Source organism: Eulemur rufifrons, chromosome 7, assembly GCF_041146395.1.
Source record: "Eulemur rufifrons isolate Redbay chromosome 7, OSU_ERuf_1, whole genome shotgun sequence".
NCBI classification, from domain to species: Eukaryota; Metazoa; Chordata; class Mammalia; order Primates; family Lemuridae; genus Eulemur; species Eulemur rufifrons.
Window position 1 is genome coordinate 262,853,958 of NC_090989.1, and position 13,385 is coordinate 262,867,342.

Here is a 13,385-nt window from a genome sequence, read left to right on the forward strand (position 1 = left end):
CATGTATTCTCAGTGCTGGATAGTATTCTATTTTGTGAGCATACCATGATTCATCGATCCACTCCACTGTTGATGGAGATTTTGGTTGCTATGCATTAGAATGTTGTGAGCATTCTAATGTGTGTCTTTTGGGGCATGTATGTTACATTTTTATTGGGTAGATTCAGGAGTGGAATTGCTTAGAGAGGTAATTTTGAACTGGATTTGAGGAGAGATAACTTCCCCCAAAGGGCAGGGGGAAGCCACAGCTGCAGAGGGTATGGTCTGTGCACAGGCATGTAGTACAGAAGAGCAAGACACATTTGGGGAGCACTGAGTGCCAGTGGGTTGGGCATGTGGTGCCCATGAAGCCTGAGCAATGGGACGTACCTCTTCTGGGACAACCTGCCTTTCCCTCCTCACCCCTATCTGGCTAACTCCTTCAATCATTTCTAGCTCAACTTTGAGTTCACCATTTCCAGGGAGCCTTTAACTGTCGTAGGTTAGTTGCCTCTGTCTGGGTAGTTATCTCCTCTGAGTTCCTATGTCCTGTTGTGACTCTCGCTAACACAGCACTGCCCCCCACTTCACTGGCCTTGTCTGTCAACTCACCCTTCTCTATAGACTGCGAATTTCTTGAAGGACAGAGCGGTGTTGGCTCAGTGTCTTCTGTTTGTACCTTGAATCCACTTCACCCTTTTTCTTCCCTGCTCTCTGTCTAGGGAACTGAACCCAATGGACTGCATTGAGAGCACCCTTCTCCTTTGCTTCTGGCTTTGGCCCATGAAGAAGTCCCCCAGAATTCCAGGGGTTGGGAGGAGAGTGAGAGCAGGTGGTCCCTCAGCTCCTGCTCTGCAGGGTTCTATGGAGCTGGCTGCATTTCCAACAGAAGGTCACGTGGCTTCTCTCCAGGTAGGTGATGCATCCCCTTGAGGCCTAGGGGTTTGAAAAACTCAAAAGTCCCTAGGCTCAGGGTACTGCACGATCTTTGTGGTTCCCCTGCCATTCAACCATCCCTGCGCCAAGTGTCTTAATTTGCATGTGCCGACTGCTCAGATCCTGCATTTCATTCATCCCTGTGTCCACCTAGCACACCACCTGGTACATGCTAGTGACCAAGGAAGGTTTATTGACTAGATAAATGGGGAAATAACTAGGAGAGGATAAGGAGCTGACCAGTAGCTAATAGTGATGAACCTTAAATACCCTTCTGTGAAGTTAAGATTTTAATCCTCACGACCAGGTGTTGCAACTTCAAGTAACTATGGGGACCAGGTAAGCACAGGAGAGGACAGTGGCATGCCAGGAAGTCATCATCAGCACATGGATGCTCTGCGGGAATTTGGGCCCAGCATGGCCACATCCTCAGATTTTTTGAGAAATCAGAAATCAGGATTTTAATGCGGAATGCCGAATTTTAAATGACGTCAACACTGAAAATTTTAAAATACTCATACCGGCAAATAAATGTGTGGCTGCCAGTTGGTAAGCTCTCTGCAGCCAATAGGGACCCACTGGACAGTGTGAAGGCAGGGAATGAGGCTGTCAGATTGCACAGTGCTGTGAAAAAGATATCTCCAGTACATGAACTGCAGAAACAGAGGGCTCTTTGATCTCGGTCTCTAAAATGGTTCGAATGTGCTGAGAGGCGCTTACACTGAGAACACTAATCTTTCTCCCTGATGGGTATTTTTTCTTTTAAATCAGTTTTTTGTTCTAAAAATAGTTTGGTGGATTTCTCCACTTTAGTCAGGTTCCCAGCCACTTTCTCTATTTCTGCTTCAAGCTAGCAGCTCTGAGTCCTTTTGGGTTTTATCAAATTATACACTGTGCAAAGGCATCCATTTCACCAACAGATGGACTTAATGTGCATGAAAATACATGCCTTTTAAAGAAACTAAATTAGTAGTTCCACTTCTTTCCCCTTTTATTAAAGACAGAGTTCTAGGAGAGCTCTCTGCTATAAAGTCAGACTTTATAGACATCAGCAAAATGAGATTTATTTGGATGGAAATCGGACGAAACATCAGAGGAGTCTTTTGCAACAGTGAACTTGCAGGTTTCAAGTAGAGATTTGAAGGATGCTGGCCTCCAGTCTCAGCCTGGTTTAAAAACAGAAGAGGGAGAACAAAAGCTTTGATACTTCCTAACTCTTTAAGAGTTGGAGGCTTCCTTGAAAGAATGGATTGATGGCTTCCTTTGACCAGAGGCAAAATGACACGAGGACTGGAAGCTGAATGAAGCAGGGAGGTGCCATCTCCGTGGCACTGGAACTGGAGTTGAAAGACCTGGGTTCTAGTCCCAGCGTATCACAGCCCATCGTGGCACTTCTCACAAGTCCCCTCTCAGACCCTCTGACTTCTCATTTAGCATGTGGATGCAATGATCCGACCCTGTGCACCCAACAGGGTTATTGTTAGAGAAGAAAAAGAAATATTGTAAAGGAAAACACTTACTTTTCTATGCTTTTATTTCTGTATCTATTTATTTATCACAATTATACAAACAATAATATGAATATATTGTCACTGTGAAATTTCAGAGCAAAAGCTCTCTTGGGTTCTCCTTTAACCTGGTTCTAGAAGTTAACTATTAGCACTTTGATGTATATGTGTCCTTGAATTTTTTTCGATGAAATTATATACATATAGACATATGTGGTGCTTTCTTGATCTCATAGATAGGATTATGCTTTATATACTCCATAGTTTCTTTTACTGAATAGAATGTTTTCTGTCATATACATGTCAGCTATATTCTTTTGAAAGGTCTCACAGATCCTGGTTTGGATGTACCGTGTCCTTTTAGCCATTCCCTATGAATAGGTAATGTGGTGTTCCTCACGTTTCATTGTTACCAAAAAATGCAGTGTATGCGTCTTTGCAGCCATGTGAAACTATTTCCCTGGGGTAGGTATCAAGAACTAAAATTGCTTGATCAAAGAGAACACACATTTAAAATTTTTATAGATACCGCCAAATTGCCCTCCAAACAATCCACTGATGTGTGTGTGATCCTTCAAGCAGTTTTTAAGAGCATGTTTTTTCCCCTCTCCCTCACTAATACTGGATATGAATAGTCTTTTAATTTTTGCCAATCTGATGAGTGAAAAATGGAATCTTGCTGTCATTTTAATTAGCACTTCCCAGATAACTGGTAAGGTTGAACAACTTTTCATATCTTTACTATTTCTAAAGATGAGTACCTTGCTATATGTTAGAATAGCTAACATAAAAACCATGGCTGTAGTAGAAAGAATGGTGTCTGTGAGAGAGATATGGGCTCAAGTTCTAGCTCTTGCACTCACAAGCCTGGTGATGTCTGGCAAGGTACTTCACTTTTCCAGGCTGTAGTGTTCTCATCTGTAAAATGGGAAACATACTGTTATGGACTGAATATTTGTCTCTCCAAAATTCATATGTTGAAGACCTGACGCCCAATGGGATGATATTTGGAGATGGGGCCTTTGGGCGGTAATTGGGGTTGGATGAAGGAAGTCACCTGCAAGCCAGGAAGAGGGTTCTCACTGGAAACTGAATTGGCTGGTGCCTTGATCTTGGACTTCCCAGTCTCCAGAACTGTGAGAAAAGCTTTCCATTGTTGAAGTCATCCAGTCTATAGTATTATTTTACGGTAGCCTGAGCAACCTAAGACACATAATATACCACCATTTCCTCTGCTGAGGTTGTTATTAAATGCAGATGTGCATGGAAAGTCTTTTGTGATGGTGTGTTAGTCTGGGTTCTCCAGAGAGAACTGATGGTATAGTTCCAGTCTGAGTCCAAAAGTCTGAGACTCAGGAGAACCAATGGTGTAAGTTCCAGTCTCAGTCTGGGTGTGAAGGTAAGAGAAGACCTAGCTTCCAGCTTGAAGACAGGCAGATTTTGTTCTGTTTAGGGCTTTAACAGATTGGATGAGGCCTGAGTGCAACCTGCTTTACTTAGTCTACTGCTTCAAATGTTATTCTTATGCAGAAAATCCCCACAGATGCACCTAGAATAATTTTTGGTTTTTTGAGATAGAGTCTCACTCTGTCACCCTGGGTAGAGTGCTGTGGTGTCAGCCTAGCTCACAGCAACCTCAAACTCCTGGGCTCAAGTGATCCTCCTGCCTCAGCCTCCAGAATAGCTGGGACTACAGGTGTGCACCATCATTCCCAGCTAATTTTTCTATTTTTAATAGAGATGGGATCTCACTCTTACTCAGGCTAGTCTTTAACTCCTGAGCTCAAGCAATCCTCCCACCTTGGCCTCCCAGAGTGCTAGGATTATAGGCATGAGCCACCGCACCTGGCCCCAGAATAATGTTTAACCAAATATCTGGGTATCCCATGGTCCAGTCAAGACAACTCGTAAAATCAGCCACCACAGGCAGTCTGGACAAAGAGATAAATCTTCTTTAGTTAATTTCATCTGCTGGGGAAGAAGAAATTCCTACTCCTCATCCCTTCCTCATTCTCTCTTTATTTAGTATGCATTGATATTCAATGACTGTGTAGTTGTTTAAAAACAGTACATTTCTATTAAAAGGTTGAATCAAACATTTTCTGTCTTGTCTTTATTATTGGAGATGATCACTCTGTGTGGGGAAGAAGGCTTGAGATGGGTTTGGATAAAGTTCGCAGACTTGAGTGCCTTTTTTGCTCTTCCTACTCATGCATCAGCATGTGCCTCTTTCTCTGTGAAGAGGCCCTGGAAGTTCCCTTCCAAAGGTGACGCACACATACAGTATCCTATTGGCTCATGGGTAGATCTTGTTCTAGACACTCTCCCCTGTCTCAGACCAGCTTGCTGATCTCCTCACTTGCCCTGCACTCTGAAAGCTCCACTGGGCTGGGAAACTATCTTATTCACCTTTGCAATATCCAAAGGGCCCAGCAATCAGCCTGTCAGCCAGCAGGGGCTCCATAATTATTGGCTGAATCCTACCAATATGGAAGCTGACATTCTGCCTAAGACGGTTGGGTGGATTTTCTCCTCTGAATTTAAACAAATGAGATCTTAGAGCAGTGGCTCTGAGCAGTTCCAAAACTGTGTCTCCATACAGAATCCCCTGGAAAGTTTATAAAACTCTTAATGCCTAGGATGCACCCCAGATCAATGAAGTCAGAATCTTGAAGAGTTAGACCCAGGCATCCCTACCATTTTATTTTACTTTATTTTGAGATAAGGTCTTGCTCTGTTGCCCAGGCTGGACTGCAATAGCACAATCGTATCTCACTGCAGCCTTAAACTCCTGGGCTCAAACAATCCTTCTGCCTCAGCCTCCCAAGTAGCTGGGGCTACAGGTGTGTGTCACCACATCCACCTATTTATTTTATTTTATTTTTTTATTTAATTTTTATTTTTTGGAGACAGAGTCTCACTCTGTTGCCCAGGCTAGAGTGAGTGCCGTGGCGTCAGCCTAGCTCACAGCAACCTAAAACTCCTGGGCTCAAGCGATCCTCCTGCCTCAGCCTCCCAAGTACCTGGGACTACAGGCATGTGCCACTATGCCCGGCTAATTTTTTCTATATATTTTTAGCTGTCCATATAATTTCTTTCTATTTTTAGTAGAGACGGGGTCTCGCTCTTACTCAGGCTGGGCTCAAACTCCTGACCTCGAGCTATCCTCCTGCCTTGGCCTCCCAGAGTGCTGGAATTACAGGCGTGAGCCACCGCGTCCCGCCCTATTTATTTTTATTTAAAGGGATGGGGTCTCACTGTGTTGCTCAGGCTGGTCTTGAACTCTTGGCCTCAAGCAATCCTCCCTCTTCAGCCTCCCAGAGTGCTGGGATTACAGGCATGAGCCACCACATCTGGCCCATCCCTGCTTTTTAGAGCTGCTCAGTGGGTTCTAACATGCAGCCATGTTTGGAAATGACTGCCTGGGTGGTTGGATTGGTTCTTCTCCAGGCTATGGGTTATCAGCCTGAGGAGGTTTTGCACACTGGATTCCAGATAATCTCTTGCTATCATAATGTCCTGAGAAGGAAAACTTTGTAATTTAATAAAGAAGAGTCAACTCATAATAGTAAGAGTGACTTTACTACAGTCCAAAGTTCCAAAGTTGTATTTCAGAAATGAGGCTTTAACCCAAAGGAGAGCAACATTTGACAGGACAAGCCTATAAAAATTTACTGACAAGCAAGTAAATAAGGGACCTAAGAGTCATAGGGCACATGGTGATAAAGAGATATTAGCCTAGTTGCCTTGTACTGAATACTGGCCACCAAACCCACATTGCCATTAATCTGTCACTATCAGGAGAAGTTGGCCTGGCGGCCTGGCGCTGATTAGATTGCGCAGTCAGCCTGTTGCTGAGCCAGAAGGAAGTTAGAGGGGGTGTGAGGGAGGACGGGAGATTGCACCTATAAATCCTGCTCTGACTCCCTCAGAGTGACCGGATTCATTTAGAAAGGGAAGGCAAACTCCTGCGCAGAATCACTGAAATCACATTCTGTGTTTGCATTACATTTGAAATGTGTTCTGTAGCTTGTACACGCATGTGCATTTCATTCTTACCAAAAAAGTGTAAATGCTGCACACAACTAACTCGACTGTGTTTAGTTCACTTTTTTTTTTTTTTTTTTTTTTTTTGAGACAGAATCTCTCTCTCACCCAGGCTAGAGTGCAGTGGCATCAACCTAGCTCGTAGCAACCTCAAACACCTGGGCTCAAGCTATCCTCCTGCCTCAGCCTCCCGAGTAGCTGGGACTATAGGCACGCACCATAACATAACGCCAGGCTAATTTTTCTATTTTTAGTAGAGACGGGGTCTCACTCTTGCTCAGGCTGGTCTCAAACTCCTGACCTCAAGCAATTCTCTGGCTTTGGCCTCCCAGAGTGCTAGGATTATAGGCATGAGCCACACTCCCAGCCTACTTCACTTCTTGAGATGTGCATGTTCTTCTAATACTCTCTACCTCTGGCTCGCTGATGAGCAGGGATGGAGCAAAGGAAACCAGATCAAGTGGTTGACCAAAACAGGGAAATAACATTAGCAAGAAAACACCTGACAGGGCTTGTTGGTCATTAGGAGAAAGTGTTGCTTCCAATAAAAGGCATAACTTCTTAGGATGGCCAGCACCCCAGACCCCTTCCCTCCTTTCCCTCCAGGCTCACTAAGTCATAGAAGTAACACACTGACCTTGTACTTGCTTGGAGCCTCTCTGAACTCCTACACATGGCGGGTCCACTGGAATTTTGTACTCATGAGGCATGGCCGACACTGTGTAAATGGGGCAGCAATGAACAGGAGACCCACAGATGGCCCAGATCTCTTCTGCTCCTCTGCATGTCCCCATGCTCCATCAGACTTCACTTGCAAAACACACTTTCAAAGACCAAACTATTAAGAATTGTAAAGTGGTACCACTAGAGCATTAAACCAAACACGGAACCCTTCTGAGTGTGGGGCTCTGGGAGGCTGCGCAGAGCGTACCCCTGTGAAATGGGGCCGGCACAGTGAAGGAAAATGCACTGCGGACGACGTGCCGACCAGTGCAGCCTCTCAGGAAGGGCTTGGCATGATATTCATACCTCAGAGCCCCATGCTCTATTTCTGGGGATATGCCCCAATGTTCTAATCAAAGTTCTCTAAAAAGCTTTATTTACGAAGCTATTCATTACAGAATTGCTTAGAGCAGGGAAAAACTAGCTATAACTAAAATATATAATAGCCAAAGAAGGATTATTAGTTAATGGTGCATTTCCTTGATGAAGTATTACACACATAGTAAAATTCATGGAGACTATGTCAATGCATGGGAAAAGGTGTCTGCTTAAATGTTAAATGGAAAAATGTAAAGATGTAATATTATATGTGACATATTTTATGTATATATGTATATATATATATATATATATATATGGGTCATATATCTCTCCAAGTTAATCTTAATCAAATACTTCATAGTCTTTTGGATAGTAGATCATAGGCACTTTTGTTCATTCTGTATTTTAGTTTCCATTCATTCCAAACTTCATTTGGTGAGCATTTATTTCTTAATTACATTTTGCCTATTTGTTGCAGTCTGATCTTTCTGAGGGTTCACATGTCTCAGGGCTTTGGAAGAATGAAGCCACAGCTATCAGGCAGTTTTGAATGTTTTATACAGTTTACAGTGTGTGGCAATCTTGGCCTTTTTTTCAAAAGACTATGATTCCTGTTAAATAACTTGGCAAGAGAGGCTGGGGAGGGGATTATAAGGGTTCTTTGAGAAGGGGAGAAATATTTTCTGCCTGGATTCTCATTGCTTTATATTAGGGTACAGTGAAGTGAAAATGCTTTATGATGACACCTCTGAACTTCAAGTAGCCTGAGTATTACATGAATCCTGTAGGATTGAGACCAAAGGGATTTGAGTTTGAATTCATCTCTACCTAATTTTTTTTTAAAAGGTTTTTCTTTTCATTTTTTATTTTGGTGGTTAAAAAAAAAAAACGCATAAATTTTACCTTCTTAACCATTTTTAAATGTACAGTTCAGTAAGTTAAGTATACATATATTGTTGTGAAACAGATCCACTGGACTTTAAGAATTTTTTTTTGAGGTACAATTGATCTCCAGAAAACTGCACATATTTAATGTATACAATTTGATGAGTTTGGACATATGCAAACACCCATGAAACCATCACCACAATCAAATAATAACATCCATCACCTCCAGAAGCTTCCTGTGCCCCCAGCCTTTTTTTGTGGTAAGAGCACTTCCATGAAACTTACCCACTTAACAAAATGTTTAAGTGCACAATACAGTAGTATTGCTAAATATAGGCACTATGTGCTACAGTGAATCTCTAGAACTTATTCATTTTACTGTATTTTACATAAATGTTGCAGCCATATGGACAACAATGTGAAAGTTCCTCAAAACATTAAAAATAAAACTATCATAGCTCCAGCAATCCTATTTCTGGGTATATATCTGAAAGAATTGAAATCAGAATCTCGAAGAGATATTTGCATTCCCATGTTCATTCCTTGTCTTAGTTTGGTTCCTGCTGCTATAACAGAATACCACAGGCTGGGTAATTTATAAAGGAAAGAAATGTGTTTCTCACAGTTCTAAAGGCTGGGAGTTCCCAAAGCATGGTGCTGGCATCTGGCAAGGGTCATCCTGTGGCAGCAGGTATCACATGGAGAGTGAGAGTATGAGACAGAGAGAGAAATGAACCAACCAAACTTGTCCTCATCCTTTTTTTTTTTTTTTTTTAGAGACAGGATCTCTCGCTGTCACCCAGGCTGGCATGCAGTGGTGCTTCACAGCTTACTGCAACCTCAAACTCCTGGGCTCAAGCCATTTTCCTGCCTCAGCTTCCTGAGTATCTGGGACTACAGGAGCATGCCATCATGCCTGGCTAATTTTTAAATTTTTTTGTAGAGATGGGGTCTTGCTATGTTGCTCAGTCTGGTCTTAAACTGCTTGTCTCAAGCAATCCTTCCACGTCAGCCTCCCAAAGTGCTGGGATTACAGGAATGAGCCACTGCACCTGGCCAAACTCGTCCTTTTTATCAGGACCCCTCTACTGTGATACAGTATATTTAATCCAAACATGAGGGTGGAGACCTCACAACCAGGCATCTCTTATAGGTCTTGCTTCTCAACACAGTTACGGTGGCAATTAAATTTCAGCATAAGTTTTGGCAGGGGCATTCAAACCGTAGCATTCATAATAGTCAAGATAATAACAGCCTTAACGTCCATTGATGGATGAGTGGATAAAGAAAATGTGGCATACACGTACAGCAGAATATTTTTCAGTGTTAAAAAAGAGAGAAATCTTGCCATATGCAACAACACGGGTGAACCTGAAGGACATTACGCTAAGGGAAATAAGCCAGGCACAGAAGGACAAATATTGCACGATTCCAGCTCTATCTGAATTTCTGATTTCTGAATCTCAGTTACTACAGCTGTGAAATGGGAATGGAACTTCCTCCATAGAGGGTGACTGAGGGGACACCATCCGAACGTTGAACTAGACACTGTGTGCGCTAGATTTGTCCTGGAAAAAATCATCCTGCAAAATGTTGCTTGTTGTGCTTGTTGGTTGCATCACAAAGCCTCATACCCCGTATTCCTCTGGTGGATTAGCAGGCCAAGGTTTGGCAATTGAGATGGCAAATTAGTTTCCAAGTATATGATTAATATTTCCAGTAAAATTATCCTTTCAAAACAGTTTACAGTGTTTCATGTCTCACAAACTGCAGCATTTATTTTTCGTCATTTATGCTTCATGAAAAGTGCTCTCTTTTATGTTTTTAAACCAAGAAAAAATTAAAAAGTTTCCATCATGGTCCAAAAAAAAAAAAAAAAAAAAGAGCTTCTTTGAAATCTAGAGGTGGTCAGACTTAATGAATAGAGTAAGACAAAGGCAGCCAGGAAACTTCTATTAAACATTGTAATAAGAGTATGTCTGATGGCTGGGCATGGTGGCTCATGCCTGTAATCCCAGCACTTTGGGAGGCTGAGGTAGGTGGCTCACTTGAGCCCAAGAGTTCAAGACCAGCCTTAGCAACATAGTGAGACCTCATCTCTGCAAAAAAAAAAAAAAAAAAAAAGCTAGCCTGGCATGGTGGCCCCTATAGTCCCAGTTACTCGGGAGACTGAAGTGGGAAGATCACTTGAGCCCAGCGGGTGGGGGCGAGAGTTGGAAGTTGCAGTGAGCTATGATCCCGCCACTGTACTCCAGTCTAGGTGACAGAGCAATACCTTGTCTCAAACAAAAATGAAAAAAAAAAAAAAAAAGAAGTCTAACTGTTATGATATTGTTTGTTCTGCGTTCAGGCATTCATTCATTCACACGCTCAGTGTCTGCCGAGTGCCTGGAGCTGGTACTGGGGGTACAAAGATGAATAAGGTGTGATTCCTCTGCCCACCCTCCCCTGCTCCTCTTTTTCCAGGAGGCAGCCTGGCTCTAACCTCGGGGCTCCCACTGCTGCTCAGAGAGGCAGGCAATCCAGAGACATTCTTCTCACCACTGTCAGCATGAGGGCCTAAGGCTTGGTCAAGAGGTTAGAGGAAAGCTGGGACTTCCAGATCCTGGGTCCTCATGTGCCCATTGGAACTAAGAATAGCCTTTGGCAAACGTCCATATGGATTTTCCAGGCTACAGAAATAAGGCCCTTGCTTGTGAGTTATAGGTTGAATATCCTTTATCTGAAATGCTTGGGATTCAGATTTTGGAATTTTTTAGAGTTCGGAATTTTTGCGTACACATAATGAAATGTCTTGGGGATGGGACACAAGTTTAAATACAAAATTCATTTATGCTTCATATCCTCTTTCTACACATAGCATGATGGTAACTGTATACAATATTTTAAATAATTTTGTGCATGAAACAAGGTTTGTATGCATTGAAGTGTCAGAAAGCAAAGGTGTCACTGTGACCCCGAGGGAGGAGCCAGCCTGTATCTCCACCACATCATGATGGGGGTGTCGTAGGAACCAGAGCTCTGGAGGGCTTTGGGAGAGTCATGGTCCATCTTCCAGAAGCCAGTCAGAGTTGATAGCCCCGCCTGTGGCTCCCATAACCCTTTGTTTACGGCTGGCATCTTAGTTTAAAGCCTGACTCCTGGAAAAAAAGGGGCAGAGGAGGGCGGGCAGAGGAGTCACACTTTATTCATCTTTCTCCACCCAGTACCATCTCCAGGCACTCGGCAGACACCGAGTGTGTGACTGAATGAATGCCTGAACACAGAACAAACAGAATATCCTAATAGACACTCTCTAACCACAGTGATTATCTCATGTCGATGCTCAAAAAATTTTGGATTTTGGAGCATTTTGGATTTCGGATTTTCGGATTAGAGATGTTCAATTTATATATTTAAGAGACCCGCTGGATGAAGGGAATAGTTTTTCTGGCCACGTGGATCAGAATCACCTGTGGGTGCTTGTTAAGAAGCAGATTCCTGTTCTCCATAATGGAGGAACCAAGTCAGAATCTCTGCAAGTGGGACCGGGTAATATGTTTTTGGCCAGATTCCTAGTTATTCTTGCACACAGCTAATATTCAAGAATCACTAGTATAAGAGGAAGAACACAACACAAAGTCAAGAGCCCTGGTTCTACAGCTTGGGGGAATCGCTTTGTCTTTTTGAGCTGTAGATTTCCACACTGCAGAATGGGGATGGAGGATATCTCCCTTACAGTGTGGGTGTGAGATTGAAATAAAATTATGTGGGTGATTGCACCTCATAATAAAATGACTTGCAATGCTCAGTCATTGTTATTACTTTTCAAGGCAGTGCATTCTCTTTTCAAAGAGCTCTTAACTGAATGAAAGTCCTTTTATACATTTGTTGGGAGGTGTATGGAATGGTCTTTATATCTTCTAGTTCTAGTTCTAACTTTGAAGATACTGTCAACATAATCACTTTACACTGAATAAAATGTGTTTTAGAAATGCAATGCTAAAGACTACCTAAAATTTCCTTGTGTGCCTAGTTTAGGAAGAGATGTAAACAAATAATTTCAATGCAATTTGAAAATAATAATGATAGTGGTCATAACATAAATATTTAAATTAATAATTATTGTAATTAACATTTTTTGAGCATTATGATGTGTCTTGAACTCTGCTAAGTGTTTGTATTTTCTCATTTAAGCCTCATTATTATCCTATAAGATGGGCATTATTATTTGCATTTTACAGATAATAAAATTGTGGCCAAAAGAGGTGAAATGACTTGCCAAAGGGCACACAGTCATAAGTAGAAGAGTTCAGATTCAAACCAAAGTCTAGAGCTGAATGTGGTGGCTCACGCCTATAATCCTAGCAATCTGGGAGGCTGAGGTGGGAGGATCCCTTGAGCTCAGGAGTTCGAGACCAGCCTGAGCAAGAGCGAGACCCCATCTCTACTAATAATAGAAAAATTAGCTGGGCGTGGTGGCGCATGCCTGGAGTCCCACTACTCTGGAGCCTGAGGCAGGACAATTGCTTGAACCCAGGAGTTTGAGGTTGCTGTGGGCTAGGCTGATGCCATGGCACTGTAGCCCGGGTGACAGAGTGAGACTCTGTCTCAAAAACAAAAACAAAAACAAAACCAAAGTCTGTCTGATTCTAAAGTTCTCCTCTTTCTATTGGTCTACTGAATCTCTAACAAACTAGTGGGTTTGCATATGCAACTGTCAGATCTAACTCAGCCTGAAGTCCCTAGGCTGAGAGGTGCCTTAAAGTAAATAACTTTCAAACTCTCGACAGAAATCCACAGTGAGAAACTGATCTTCCACCTTACATCATTACCAAATGCACATATACACACATGTGTATGTATATCTGGCGTGAAACAACACTCATCTTAACTCTGATGGTTTTTCTTTTGTCCTTTTTTAAAAATATTTGTGGTGACCCATGGTTTGAAAACCCAACTTTATATAAGGAATATTGAGACCAGGTCTCTGTTTCACAGATG